Raw genomic sequence first — 14,995 nt, forward strand, 5'->3', positions numbered from 1 at the left:
TCACAGGCAGTTCACACTGCCTTATGAGATTGCGAACTGCTGGAAGTGCCAATACAAAGTTAATGACACCCCCAGATCGGTTTGCATATCACAATGCGAACTGTCTATTCGGACTGGTATCGGATCGCATGGGTTTGTGAACTCCCATGCGATCCAATTCTGGTGCGGACCAAAAAAAGGGTCCTGCACGAGTTTGGTCTGAATGTGATGTGAATTCAGCCATACAGATCTGGTTGAATTTGCATCGCACAGACATCACAATAAAGTTACTTAACATCTAATATGCTGACTGTACTGACTGAGTGTATCACAGGACTGAAGTTATGATCCTTAATCTTAGCTTGGAGGAAATGAGTCGTGAGTCAATTCAGTGATTCAAATCATTTCACTGAACTGATCCAATTGATTAGAATCACTAAAATGAATCACTCTGCCCAAGTCTATCCCCCACCCCCTCTCTCTCTCCCCCCACCTCTTCTTTCTCTCTTTCCCCCACCTCTTCCTTTTCTCTCCCCCCACCTCTTTCCCCTCTCCTGTCTTTCTCACCCCACCTCTTCCTTCTACCCCCCCCCCACCTCTTTCCCACTCCTGTCTTTCTCACCCTCCTCTTCCCCTTTCTTTCTCTAACCCCACTTCTTTCTTCTCTCTCCCCCCACCTCTTTCAGACACCTGTCTCTCACCCTCCTCTTCCCCCTTTTTTTTCTCTCTCACCCCACCTCTGAAGAGGTTAAGTTCTAATAGGAAGGGGTGGATATTTGTCCGGAACTCCGCTTTAAAGGGGTTATACCAGGGTGATGCATGCAGCTGCACGCATCACACCTGTACCATTTTTAAAGAGCCGGTGGTTGGCTTTCTTTGGATAACAACCGATGAGGCTAAGAAGCCGCTTGGCTGTTATCCCAAGCAGTGGGAGGGGGATGCCCCCCTTCCGCGGCTCTCCCATCCCGCCGGAAAGGCCCGATCGACCAGCTGGCACAACCGCCGGCTGGCTGGAGACCGAAGCCAGAATCAGCTTTGATTGGGTCTCAGATCTAGTAACCTGGAAGCGATGTCATGATATCACTTCCAGTCTACAGAAGACTTAAAGGCGCAAAATAAAAAAAGGACAGCATTCAAAACAGCCAAACTTGGCGTTTTGAATACTTTTAAGTGCACAAGAGCTCCTCTGTAACTCTAAACATGTAACCTGTGGGAAATTTTAAAGTGTCACCTAACCTCCTCTAAAATTTACTCGGCATATCATCTTTCACATTATATAAAAAAAATTGGGCTAACTTTACTTTTTTCTTTTTAATCCATAGAAGTGTATTTTTCCCAAACAAATTGTGTTTGAAAGACCGCTGTACTTGTAAGCAACAAATGTCAGACAAAGGCTTAGGCAGGAAGGGGTTAATGACATTGCTGTCAAGGAGGAGATCTTTTCCCATTATATGGAGTGGAACAGAAGGACAATTCATGGTGGAACACAGAGAGAGAGAAGCACAATCAGAAGTCAGAACCAGGAAGTAGTACCACAAACAAGGAGGAAGTGATGTCACTTGCAGGAAGGAGGTGACATTTAGACAGGAAGTGAGGTAATATGCAAACAGGAAGTGGTGTAGGGTTCAAAAAAGGAAGTCCTGGCCGGGTGAGAGAGAAGGCGGGAGGAAGTAGAGAGGAGATATTGCTGGAACTGGCAGCAGAGGAGGTAATAAGATATTATATTATATTTACACCCAGAAAAAAAGTGCATTCATTTAGCCTGCAAAGTTTTGCACTCATGATCAGCAGATTTCAGGCTCCTACAGACACTTACTGCTGCTTTCTGCCCGTACTACCATACAGGCTTTCTGTGAAAAGAGCTTAAGTGTCAATGAAGTAAGAGAGCACTCATCAGCACCCTCACAGTTTATTCAGAACTACTAGCTGTCTGCCATAGTGGAAGACGTGGCTTTTCGTTTCCTTATTCACAGATTGATGTGAATGAATGACATGGCTGTGCGAGCCGATCCCTGCACAGCCACATGCATTTTGAAATAAGACAGTGGGTGCGGGGAGAGGACCCTCCACTCGCTTTAACAGGAAAGGGAACCTTTAAGCATGCTACATGTTACACCCCAAACACATATTACACCCTGAACACATTTAACATGTAACTTGCTCCAAAGGTGTACTTAGCCTTTAAAATTAATCTTCACTTGTATGTGAGTTATAATGATTAACAAGGCCACTATAATATCTGTCTACAGAGATCAGATTCTCGTATGGATCACATGATGTCATCAATGAGGATGGAGGAGGACCGGAGCTATGTGACTGAGAGGATATTAGATCTCACCCTGGAAATCATGTACCTGCTGACCGGAGAGGTGAGGAGGCTTCTGGGAGGTCACATGACATCACTCTTATCTCTATTAATAAAAAAGACCTGACCGGAGAGATGAGGAGGATTCTGGGAGGTCACATGACATCACTCTTATCTCTATTATTAATACACAGAGCTGAATGGAGAGGTGGGGAGGATTCTGGGAGCATGAGAAATGTCACCAGCACACCATGGATCTCCAGAATGGGTCCAATTCTTTATTCAGCAATCACATCGTTACAGCAAATAGCAATGTTTCAGAGACACGCAGGACTCTTTCATCAGGCATGTGACGATGAAGGGGTCCAGCGTGACTCAGAAACATTGCGATTTGCTGTAACAATGTGATCGCTGATTAAAGCTTTGGACCCATTCTGGAGATCCATGGTGTGCTGGTGACATTTCTCGCTCTGACTATTCACTGTTCCAGCCGGTGGTCCCTTCAGCATCCACTTGTGTGCGTTGGGAATAGTGCATTGGATGATTCTGGGAGGTCACATGACATTGTTGTTGTACTTTCAATGCAGAGTTTTCTTTCGGTGAAGTCTGGTGACCATTTAACCATCACTGTGCCTTCACCTCATTTGCTGAAACCCAAGAGAAACAATGACAGGAGGATTCTAGAAGTCACCAACAAGATCACTGAGCTACTGACAGGAGAGGTGAGTGGTGACGGGAATTCTGGGACATTATCCAGTAACAGACAAGGGATGTGTCTGGATGGTGACTGTATCATTTTGTGTGTCAGGTTCCTATAAGGTGTCAGGATGTCACTGTCTATTTCTCCATGGAGGAGTGGGAATATATAGAAGGACACAAGGACCTCTACAAGGACATTGTGATGGACAATCAGCCGCCCCTCACATCACCGGGTAAGAGGAGACTTTATTGTAAAGGAGAGAGCAGTACGGAGGGTCCACCTAGATCCCCCATCATCTGATAAACACATAAAAACAATGTATTTAGTCAGTGTGTGTGTTTCCTACAGATGGATCCAGTAATGGGAACCCACCAGAGAGATGCCCCCATCCTCTGTATTCCTGGGATTCTACACAGGAAGATCACACCATCCCTCACCATCATCAGGTAGGTGGACTCGGTGTATAGAACACAGAAGTGAGTCTGAACTTTGTGAGGTGACATTCGTCTATGTATTCTCTTGATTTAATGTTGCCTGTACTCCCCCCACCCTCATTTCCAATTCTCCCTTGGAGCACCTTTCATTTTTATTGTTTTTTTGTTAATATTCACACTCTTCTTCGGTGGGGTTTGTGGCCTAGTCATGGGTCCTTTTTCTTCTTGTGTTCCTGTTAACAATGGGCATGTGTTGAATGACATGGTTCTGTTCTTAGATCCTGTGAGTCCAGGCTGGCATGATGATGAGCCTTCAGGGGTTGTGTCACTGCTCCCCTGGGCTCACAGGAAATCGGCAGAAGACCTAATTTTTCTCTGCTGTAGGTCAGTGACACCTACTGGTCTTAAGGAAGGATTAATGAATGCAGAGCTGCATATTCATTTGTCTCTTTTATCTGCCTTGAATTCAGCTTTAATAAAGGTTTTCTATTATTTTGGGGTTTAGGATGAAGAACGGATTAATATAAAAGTTGAGGTTAAAAAGGAAAAAGTAGAGCCGTATGTGGGGGGTGATCAGCCGTCCACGGAGGAGGTTGGGATGGTTATAAAAAGTGAACAGGATGAAATTTCTCTACCTATCAACACAGGTAAGTGACACTATAGAAGAAAAAATGTAAAGCTTAATTTTACTTTTAAAAGTAACATACGTGGTTTGGGCAAAACCTTGAGATAATTAGCGGATCTTTGCATCCTTAGATAAGATGAAATTAAATTATAAATGGTAGACCACCAAAGTTGGGCCAACCTACCTATTGCTAAATGATGTGGCCTGCATTTTGCCACCCATTCATAAAAATGTGTGCCATGGTATTGAGTTCTCTTTACCTATTGTAGGGGGACCCCATGACTAAGGTAGAGCTGGGCCTGCGACTATGACGGGTCACTTGACCTCACTCTCTTCCTGACATTTTTTTTTTCTTCTTTAAATAACCTTATTCATTTTTATTGTGCGTTTCCTTTTGGTAGTGAAGAGGCTTTGCTGTGTTTCATCAGCCAGGGATGCAGGAATGAGGTCCTCAACTGCTCTCAATTCTCTGCCTATCCTTTAGTCAGTAATGTTCACTTTTACTTTGCTGGCAGACAATATTCAGAATAGTTCTCCGATTATAGCAACTCAGAAGGGAAAATCACACCATCTTTCCTAGATATAACATCATGTTCCCAACAAAAAAGGTGTAGTTACTGTACACCATATAAAAAAATTGCTGCTAGCCATTAGAACGTCATGTTTCGAGCAAATGAGGAGAAGATACTGTACACAATATGAAAGATCCATCTCCATTCCTCAATATAATGTCATGTTCCCAACAAATGAGGTGGAGATACTGTACACCATATGAAAGATCCATCTCCATTCCTCAATATAATGTCATGTTCCCAACAAATGAGGAGGAGATGCTGTAAACCATATGAAAGGTCCACCTGAATTCCTCAATATGACGTTCCCAACAAATGAGGTGGAGATACTGTACACCATATGAAAGGTCCACCTGAATTCCTCAATATAACGTCATGTTCCCAACAAATGAGGAGGAGATACTGTACACCATATGAAAGGTCCATCTCCATTCCTCAATATAATGTCATGTTCCCAACAAATGAGGTGGAGATACTGTAAACCATATGAAAGGTCCACCTGAATTCCTCAATATAACCTCATGTTCCCAACAGATGAGGAGGAGATACTGTACACCATATGAAAGGTCCATCTTCATTCCTCAATATAAAGCTTTAGTTATTTGTGAACTACTGACATTTAAACCTTGTTTTCCATCAGGTGGATGTGATGTCAGGAATTCCTCCGAGAGACATCTTCTATTATCTGCTGATTGTAAGTCAGAAGATAATGTCATCACACAGGATCCTCCAGGAGGAAATCCAAATACACAAAATATACATCACAGACCTTCCTGTCCGGAGACATCAATGGATCCCTCTGATCAGGGGGAATCTTCTCATCAATCACATACTATGATTGTAAATATCCATGTAAGATCTCACACTGCAGATCGATCAACAGATCCTTCTAATCCCGAGGAATCTTCCTCACCCCATGAAGGAGATCACCGAGATGAGAATCTATTCTCATGTTCAGAGTGCGGGAAATGTTTCACTGACAAAGGACAGCTTCTTGTACACCACAGAAGTCACACTGGTGAGCGTCCTTATGCATGTATCGAGTGCGGGAAATGTTTTTCTCAGAAAGGAGACTTTGTGAAGCACGAGATGATTCACACAGGTGAGCGTCCTTATTCATGTACAGAGTGCGGGAAAGGATTTTCTCAGAAAGGAGACTTTGTTAGACACCAGAAAATTCACATGGGTGAGCGCCCTTATTCATGTTCAGACTGCGGAAAATTCTTCACTAAGAAAGATCACCTTGTTAGACACCAGAGAATTCACACAGGTGAGCGTCCTTATTCATGTTCAGAGTGTGGAAAATCCTTTACTAAGAAAGATCACCTTGTTAGACACCTGAGGATTCACACGGGTGAGCGTCCTTATTCATGTACGGATTGCGGAAAATGTTTTTATCAGAAAGGAGATCTTATTGTACACCAGAGAATTCACATGGGTGAGTACCCTTATTCATGTACAAAGTGCGGGAAATGTTTTTCTCAGAAGGTAACCCTTGTTAGACACCAGGAAATCCACACACGTGAGCACCCTTATTCATGTACAGAGTGTGGTATATTTTTTTCTCAGAAAGGTGACTTTGTTACACACCAGAGGATTCACAGGGGTGAGCGTCCTTATACATGTTCAGAGTGCGGAAAATCCTTCATTAAGAAAGATCATCTTGTTAAACACCAGAGAATTCATACGGGCGAGCGTCCTTTTTTCTGTACAGAGTGCGGAAAATCATTCACCAAGAAAGATCACCTTGTTAGACACCAGAGAATTCACACTGAGACGCGTCCTCATTCATGTACGGAGTGCGGGAAATGTTTTACTCAGAAAGAAGATCTTATTGTACACCAGAGAACTCACACGGATGAGCACCCTTATTCATGTACAGAGTGCGGCAAATGTTTTTCTCACACAGAAGACTTTATAGGACACCAGAGAACTCACACAGGTGAATATCGTTGATGATACACAACCTTTCACTGAGCAAAAGCGACTTCTTCCACACCAGAGATAAATGTTGAATTAGGAATCCATCAGTCTGGTGTGCTTTTAAACTACCATCATATGTGTTTAGTCTTTGTATGAATAAAACAGGATTTTAAGGGGATTGAATTGTAGTGGGTTTTTTTTCCTGTAGTATAATAGCATTTTGTGCTCCTATATCTTGGTCAGTAATGGTCGATAAGTCAGGGTTTGGTCATTGACTGGTATACATTAACCGCTTGCCGCCTGCCATATAGCAATATGACGTCGGCAAAGTGGTTGTGTTATGCTGACCTTCAGGATAACAAGCCCCCGGGGGAGCGCATCAGGGCGATCTAGGTAAAGAGTCAATGACGGAGACTCTTTACCACGTGATCAGCCGTGTCCAATCATGGCTGATCACAGTGTAAACAGGAAGAGCCGTTGATCAGCTTTTCCTCACTTGCGTCTGTCAGACGCGAGTAGAGGAGAGACGATCGGCTGCTCCTCTGACGGGGGGGGGTCTGTGCTGATTGATTATGAGCGCAGCCCCCAAGAGGATGCCCACACTGGACCACCAGGGACACCACCAGGTATGCCACCCATGGCCACCAGGGATAACAATCAGTGGCCACAATGGATGCCAATCAGTGCCCACAATGGATGTTTGCCAATCAGTGATGCCCATCAGTACCATCCATTAGTGTACATCAGTGCCACCTATCATTGCCCATCCATGCCCATCAGTGCCGCCTTTCAGTGCTGCCTTTCAGTGCCCAGTCCCACCTAGGTGTAACCATCAGTGCCATCTTATCAGTGCCCGTTAGTGCAGCCCCATCAGTGCAAAGGAGAAAATTTACTTAGTTACAAAGTTTTGTAACAGAAACAAAAAAAAAAGTTTTTTTTTCAAAATTTTTGGTCTTTTTTTGAATTTGTTTAGCAGAAAATAAAATCCCAGAGGTGATCAAGTACCACCAAAAGAAAGCTCTATTTGTGGGAAAAAAATGATAAAAATTTAGTTTGTGTACAGTGTAGGATGACCGCGCAATTGTCATTTAAAGTGCGACAGCGCTGAACGCTGAAAATTGGTCTGGGCAGGAAGGTGTATAAGTGCCCAGTATTGAAGTGGTTAGGGCTGGGAGATTTTCTTAAAAAAAAAAAAAAAATCTTCGATTCTCTTAAAAAAAAACTCTATTCACGATTCGAATCGAGTTTTTTTTTGGAAACCGCGCCGGTCCCGAGGTGCTGCGGGCATGAGCTTTTAGGCGAGGACTAGGCCGAAGCCGCGGCCTCACCTAAAAACTCCTTGCCCGCAGCTCTTCAGGCCCGGCGCGGTGTCCGCGCCGGCCCGGAGGCACTGCGGGCATGAGTTTCTAGGCAAGGCCGCGGCTTCGGCCTAGTCCGCGGCGTCCGGCCGTAGCCGCGGACTAGGCCGAAGCCGCGGCCTCGCCTAAAACCTCATGCCCGCAGCGCCTCGGGTCCGGCGCAGTGAAAAAAAAAAAAATCTAAAAAAATCGATTTGCTTAAATTTTGAATCGATTTGACCTCTCAACTCGATTCAAGATTTAAATCAGTTTTTTTCACAGCCCTAGAAGTGGTTAACAATAATGACAATACATGGGGCAAAAAAAACCTCGCAGTTGTGACAACTGTATTAGCACATGAGCAAGAATCAAGCAATGGCAGCAATACACAGACAATAAAATGTAGGGGCTGCAGATCAGTGTATTCAGACAGCCCCACCTGACGTTAATGACCAAATATGGTATTACCTACGTTTAGTCAACAACATCACCCGGGATGCACGTTGGCTTGTTTACAATTTCAAAAAAAGCCAGTAGACCAGCAGGATCCTTGGTTGTTAGGATGCTGTCAGCTGCCTGCGCCCTAGCAACCAAAGATGCTGGCGGCCCACGCACCAGGGAGTGTTGTCATTTAGTGGCAGTACTAATACTGTCAACAAATAAACGACTTCCTGCTGCAGCAGCTGCAAGAGTTTTGGACAGGTGAATATGGCCAAATCTGGCCTTTTACTTTAACCAGTTCGCAAACAATAAGGGAAAAAACATTTTTTAGTAGTTTGTTATAAAATTTTGCAGATAGGTAATTTTTCTCCTTCACTGATGTGCTCTGATGAGGCTGGGGCTGATGGGCACTGATGAGGTGGCACTGATTGGCAACACTGATGGGACTGCACTGATAATCTGTGCTGATGTTCCTTTAACACAAGCCGGTTATTGGCTCTCTTTTTCTCTCCTCACGCTGTCAGGATGAGAAGTAAAAAGCCGATAACCGGCTTGTGTTGACATCCGTGATCAGCTGTCATTGGACACAGCTGATCACATGGTAAAGGGCCACTGTGATTGGCCCTTTACCCTGATCTGTGATCAGCTGAGTCCGAAGGACTCAGTGATCACAGAGCGCGCCACAGCGGGATCAGAGGAGGACATCCATGTACACCCTACTGGCATTGTGTAAGCCCGCGCTGTAGCCGTCCTTTGGCTATAGCACAATGTTAATTATCGGTAAATGTCTCTGAGAAGAATTATCCCCTGACTAGAATTTTAAGGCACTATAATTCCATTATGAGTAGAAAAGTATAAATTTTATTAATAGCATAATTAAATTTCCCTGTTTGGCTATAGCACAGACGGCAAGTGGTTAATCAAGATATGAAAGAATCAGTGTTGCGTGTAGCTCCAATGCTTATGTGCTAGTCTGAAAAATGGCTAGGTACCGTTCCCAATTTGAGACAAGCCTGTAGACAGCAGGATCCTTGGTTGCTAGGATGCTGTCAGCTGCCTGGGTCCTAGCAACCAAAGATGCTTGCAGCCCACACACACCAGAGAGTTGTCATTTAGTGGCTATAGTAACACTGCCACCAAATAAATGACTTCCTGCTGCAGCTGCTCCAAGACGATTGGACAGGCGAACATGGTCAAATCTGGCCATTAACTTCAGCCGCTACACAAACAAACTGGAAGATCATTCCGAGCCCTAAGCAAGATATCAAAGAATCAAAATCGCGTGGAGCTCTGGTCCTTTTGTGTTAGGTACCAGTCCCAAAAAAGCTTGTCCTTACTCCATGAAACAATCATCAATATAAAGTGGAGCCATACAATGATGATCACCCGGAAGGTCTTAAATTCAGCCAAGCTGGCTTCCTAAGACAGTCCCATCCTATTGGCCATGTGACTGACGCATTTCACCCTGATCATACGTATAAGCCCAAATGGGGGCATTTCTTCTAGCCTCTGAAATACATTGGCTGTTTTTTAGTGTATACCAGTACATTAACCACTTCAGTCCTGGAAGAATTTACCCCCTTCCTGACCAGAGCACTTTTTGCGATTTGGCACTCCGTTGCTTTAACTGACAATTGCGCGGTCGTGCGACGTTGCACCAAAACAAAATTGACGTCCTTTTTTTTCCCCACAAATAGAGCTTTCTTTTGGTGGTATTAGATCACCTCTGTGGTTTTTATTTTTTGCGCTATCAACAAAAAAGAGCAACAATTTTGAAAAAAAAGCAATATTTTTACTTTTTGCTATAATAAATATACCCAAAAAATATATATAAAAATTTTTTTTTTCCTCAGTTTAGACCGATACGTATTCTTCTACATATTTTTGGTAAAAAAAAAAATCGCAATAAGCGTATATTGATTGGTTTGCGCAAAAGTTATAGCGTCTACAAAATAGGGATAGATTCGTGGCATTTTTATCATTATTTTTTTTTTTTTATTAGTAATTGCGGCAATCTGCGATTTTTATTGTGACCGCGACATTATGGTGGACACTTTTGACCCTATTTTGGGACCATTGTCATTTATACAGCGATCAGTGCTATAAAAATGCACTGAATACTGTATAAATGACACTGGCAGGGAAGGGGTTAAACATACTAGGGGCGATCAAGGGGTTAAGTGTGTCCTAGGGAGTGATTCTAACTGTGGGGGGGGGGATGGGCTACCTAGGACATGACAACGATCACTGCTCCCGATGACAGGGAGCAGAAGATGTCTGTCGTGTCACTAGGCAGAACGGGGAAATGCCTTATTTACATAGGCCTCTCCCCGTTCTGCCGATCGCGGGCCACCGGCGGACATCGAGTCCGCGGGCACGGTCACGGAGCACGCGGCGGGCACGCGCGCGCCCACAATGCCGCTTCTTAAAGGGGTTGTAAAGGTAAAAGTTTTTTCACCTTAATGCATTCTATGCATTAAGATGAAAAAACATCCGACAATACCGCCCCCCTGTTTTACTTACCTGACCCCTTGAAAGTCGCGCGCTCGCCCCCAACATCCTCTTCGCCGCTCAGCCTGGCCGTTGATTGGCTAGAGTGGATGGATTGAAAGCAGCGCTGCCATTGGCTCGCGCTGCTGTCAATCACATCCAATCACGCGGCGGGGCCGAGTGATACAGTGAGCGGCTATGGCCGCCGGCTGTGTAACGGGAGCGTGCCCGCAAGCACTCAACACCATGCGAGGGAGCTCACATGAAGGTGTTGAGTCCTTGCGGGACAGCCGCCGAGGGACCCTAGAAGGCCAGGTTCGGGGCCACTCTGTGCAAAACGAGCTGCACAGTGGAGGTAAGTATAACATGTTTGTTATTTTAAAAAAATATATTATATATCTATATCTTTAGTGATCCTTTAAAGGGGACGTACAGGTACGCCCATTTGCGCAGCTGTGTCATTGTGCCGACGCATATCATCGTGCACTGGTCGGCAAGCGGTTAATTTAGACTCCCTCATCATTTGGTCTGGCGTTCCTTCTATTGGTACATTTTTGTTTTCTGTTAATCTGCTCTATACCCACTGTCTTTTGTGAGCATGAATGAATGAATGATTTGTATAGCGCTGCACATGCGAACTGAATCGCCTCAAGGCGCTAAGCAGCCTAACCTGGGCCAGTGAGCTTTGTATGAACTCACATCAAAGTCCCAGAGCCTCTTGGATGGTTTTTGGACCTCTTGCCCTATAACAGCCACATACACAAAGTTCCCACACCACATAGTAGCTGCATGTACATTGTCTATACCCCCCCCAATACAGTCACATATAGAGCCCCTCTCTACTTACAATGCATAGAGAATACCAGGATGTGTATGGTTTTCTCTCAGCAGCATTGTAGATACACATTATTGGAGATCACAGTACTCACACTGTGCAGTAGGTGTTGAGCTCTACTGAGTGGAAGACAGGAAGTGATGTCACAGGCACACAGGACGTTCAAAGTTGTGAGGAAGTAGAGAGGAGACATTGCTGGAACTGGCAGCAGAGGAGGTAATAAGATATTATTTTATATTTACACCCAGTAACACCCCGTCATGTCCGTCCTCTTCCTCCATAGTCACTGTGACGTCTTTTATCTCCAGCAGACACTACATATACATATAGAGGGATATAAAAATGTGACTCTGATATTATTTTACCTTTACCACATTTCCTGTGACAGAAAACAGAACCCATTCCACCGTCACTTCTGTCACCAATGTAAAACAAAATGGAGAATTCAGTCATAGAACCGAGGAGAGCCGGACACCTCACAGCCATCACCTCAGAGTTCCCGCTTCACACCTCCTCCACTGTCATTGGCTGCACTCCCTCCACACCAACCAATCACAGTGCAGAATTACAATCACTGGGCAGATTCTGCTCACCATAGATACTCTCCTCAGAGCTCACCACTGAGATTGATTGGTGTGAAGGGAGTGCAGCCAACCACAGGATGGTATCGCAGTCACCGGGCAGATTCTGCTCTCCACAGAGACTCGCCTCAGATCTCTCCACTGAGATTGTCTGCACTTCCTTCACAGCAACCAATTAGAGGTCGGGATCACCACAGATACTCACCTCAAAGCTCACCACAGTCACACGCTATTATTATTATACATTTTTATAGCTCTGACATATACCGCAGTGCTGTACAGAGAACACTGAGCCAGTCACATCAGGTTCTGTGGCAGTTTTTTTTTTTTACTAGTAATACCAGCGATCACGACTTATACCAGGATTGCGAGATTATAGCGGGATTGCGATATTGCGAGATTATAGCCGACAGTTTTTGGGGACCAGTGGCACTAACATAGTTGCCAACATTGTAAAAAAAAATTTAGGGACACTTTTTTATCTGTAGGCGGAGTCTTATTATAATTAGGGGGCGGGCCATGCGTTTGTAGGTGTGACACAGGGGGGAAGAAAAAATGCGGCGCCCGGAGTGCGCCACGGTTGAAAAATGGGCGTGGTTTACACAAAATAGTGTCTTAAATAGGCGTGGCTCAAAGGGGGTGTGGTTAGAGTCCGAGATGAATAAGGGATGGAGAGGGATGGAGGGACAGCAGCCCCAGATCCTACACAACAATGGAAATATGTGTATTCCAGAAAGTTTAACAACCAGCAGATAAAGATACTCCAAACACCTGGTGTTAGCACTTCAATCATCCCGGCACCATGGTTGTTATGGTGTCAGGATGATTGAAGTGCATTATTTCTATTATTGCATTGTAATATAAAATGAAATCATTCAACTCACCATAATGCCGAATCAGTGGGATCCCTGAGCGTGTCACCTGCCACGTCGCCTGCCACCAGCAGTCCGTCCTTGCATCAGGTGCCCCCAGTGGAGCCCCCCTTACATCAGGTGTCCCAGCAGAGTCTGTCCTTGCATCAGGTGCCCCCAGCGGAGCCCCCCTTACATCAGATGTCCCCAGCAGGGCCCCCCTTACATCAGATGTCCCCAGCGGAGCCCCCTTACATCAGGTGTCCCCAGCGGAGCCCCCCTTACATCAGGTGTCCCCAATGGAGCCCCCCCTTACATCAGGTGTCCCCAGCGAAGCCCCCCCTTACATCAGGTGTCCTAGTAGAACCCCCACCCCTTTCCATAACAGACCGGGAGTGGGGCAGGGGGTGGTCGGAGTGGGGAGGAGGGTGGGCGGCGACACAGGAGCTCCATCTAGCCACCCAGCCGTGTTCCTGGTCTTCTTAAAAATGGCGGCCGGCGGAGACAATGTCTCCGCCGGCCGCGGACCTCTAGCAGCGGCGTCTGAAAATCGTGAACAACCGGATTTCTCGGGACATTTCCCGGGAAACAATAAAATCGGGAAAATAGTCTAAATCCCGGAAATGTCCCGGGAAATTCGGGACAGTTGGTAAATATGCACTAATACAGTGATCAGTCCTAAAAATATTCACTGTCACTGTACTAATGAAGATAAACGAAAAAAGGATGGCCGTACTCCCAGGTCAATGCAGTAAATTTATTTCAGGTGATATTAAAAGCAAATTTAATTTTTGCTCTCGATCAAACGATCACATGTGTGGATTGAACACCGTTTTCATATGTGGGCACTACTCACGTATGTGTTCGCTTCTGCGCGCAAGCTTGTCAGGACGGGGCGCTTTAAAAAAAAAATATATATATATTATTTATTTTACTTTTAATTTTTTATTTTGACACGGTTTTAAAAAAATATATACAATTTTGGGTAACTTTTATTCCTATTATAAGGAATGTAAACATCCCTTGTAATAGAAAAAAAGCATGACAGGACCTCTTAAATATGAGATCTGGGGTCAAAAAGACCTCAGATCTCATATTTACACTAAAGTGCAATAATAAAAAAAAAAAAAAAAATGAAAAAAATAGTCTCCTTTAAGAGCTATGGGCAGAAGTGAGCTTTGACGGGGGCCATCTTCCCCTTAGTGGGCCGCCAGGCATCCACGGGAGGGAACGCGATCGTCTCCGCCGCTACCGGTGGGTCCGGTAAGCGGTGGAGACCACCAGAGCGTGGCGGGAGGGGGATGAGCACCTCTCCTGCCGCCGATAAAAGTGATCTTGTGGCGAATCCGTATCTTAAAGAGAAACGCATGTTGTTCCTGAAAATACCGGGGGTTATGGCAGCTAGCTGCTGCCATAACCCCGGTATTTAGCGTCAAAGTACCGACGTACGGGTATGGCGATTTGCATGTAATGGTTAAGGTAGCGCAGGGGTTTTACACTGAAAGTAGCCATCAGAAGATGGGTCCACTGTAGTCATAAAGGGATGGACATGGTCAGAACAATTTAAACGGTGCTCAGTTGGTACTAAGGGGCCCAAAGGGTGCCAAGAAAATATCCCCCACACCATGACACCACCACCAGCCTGAACCGTTGATACAAGGCAGGATGGATCCATGCTTTCATGTTTACGCCAAATTCTGAACCTACCATCTGACTGTTGCAGCTGAAAATCGAGTTCAGGCAACGTTTATTGTTCAATTTTGGTGAGCCTGTGCTTTTTACTTACAGATTTTTTGGATAGTTACAGGATCCGGTGGTTCTTATTTTGTTAAGCCATTGCAGTGTTATCTTATAATAATCACATACTGAAAATAGATGGGGCTCCGCCTTTAATGACATTACTGTCTAGGTCAGTGGTTCTC

General features: G+C 44.9%; 1 pseudogene; it reads left to right on the top strand.

Moving 5' to 3' along the window:
• The first annotated feature begins 1,500 nt into the window (after positions 1-1,500).
• The window catches only part of LOC141106760 (uncharacterized), a 66,391-nt pseudogene continuing 52,896 nt past the window's right edge, over positions 1,501-14,995 (top strand).

This window comes from Aquarana catesbeiana, linkage group LG08 (genome assembly GCF_042186555.1).
Source record: "Aquarana catesbeiana isolate 2022-GZ linkage group LG08, ASM4218655v1, whole genome shotgun sequence".
Lineage (NCBI taxonomy): Eukaryota > Metazoa > Chordata > Amphibia > Anura > Ranidae > Aquarana > Aquarana catesbeiana.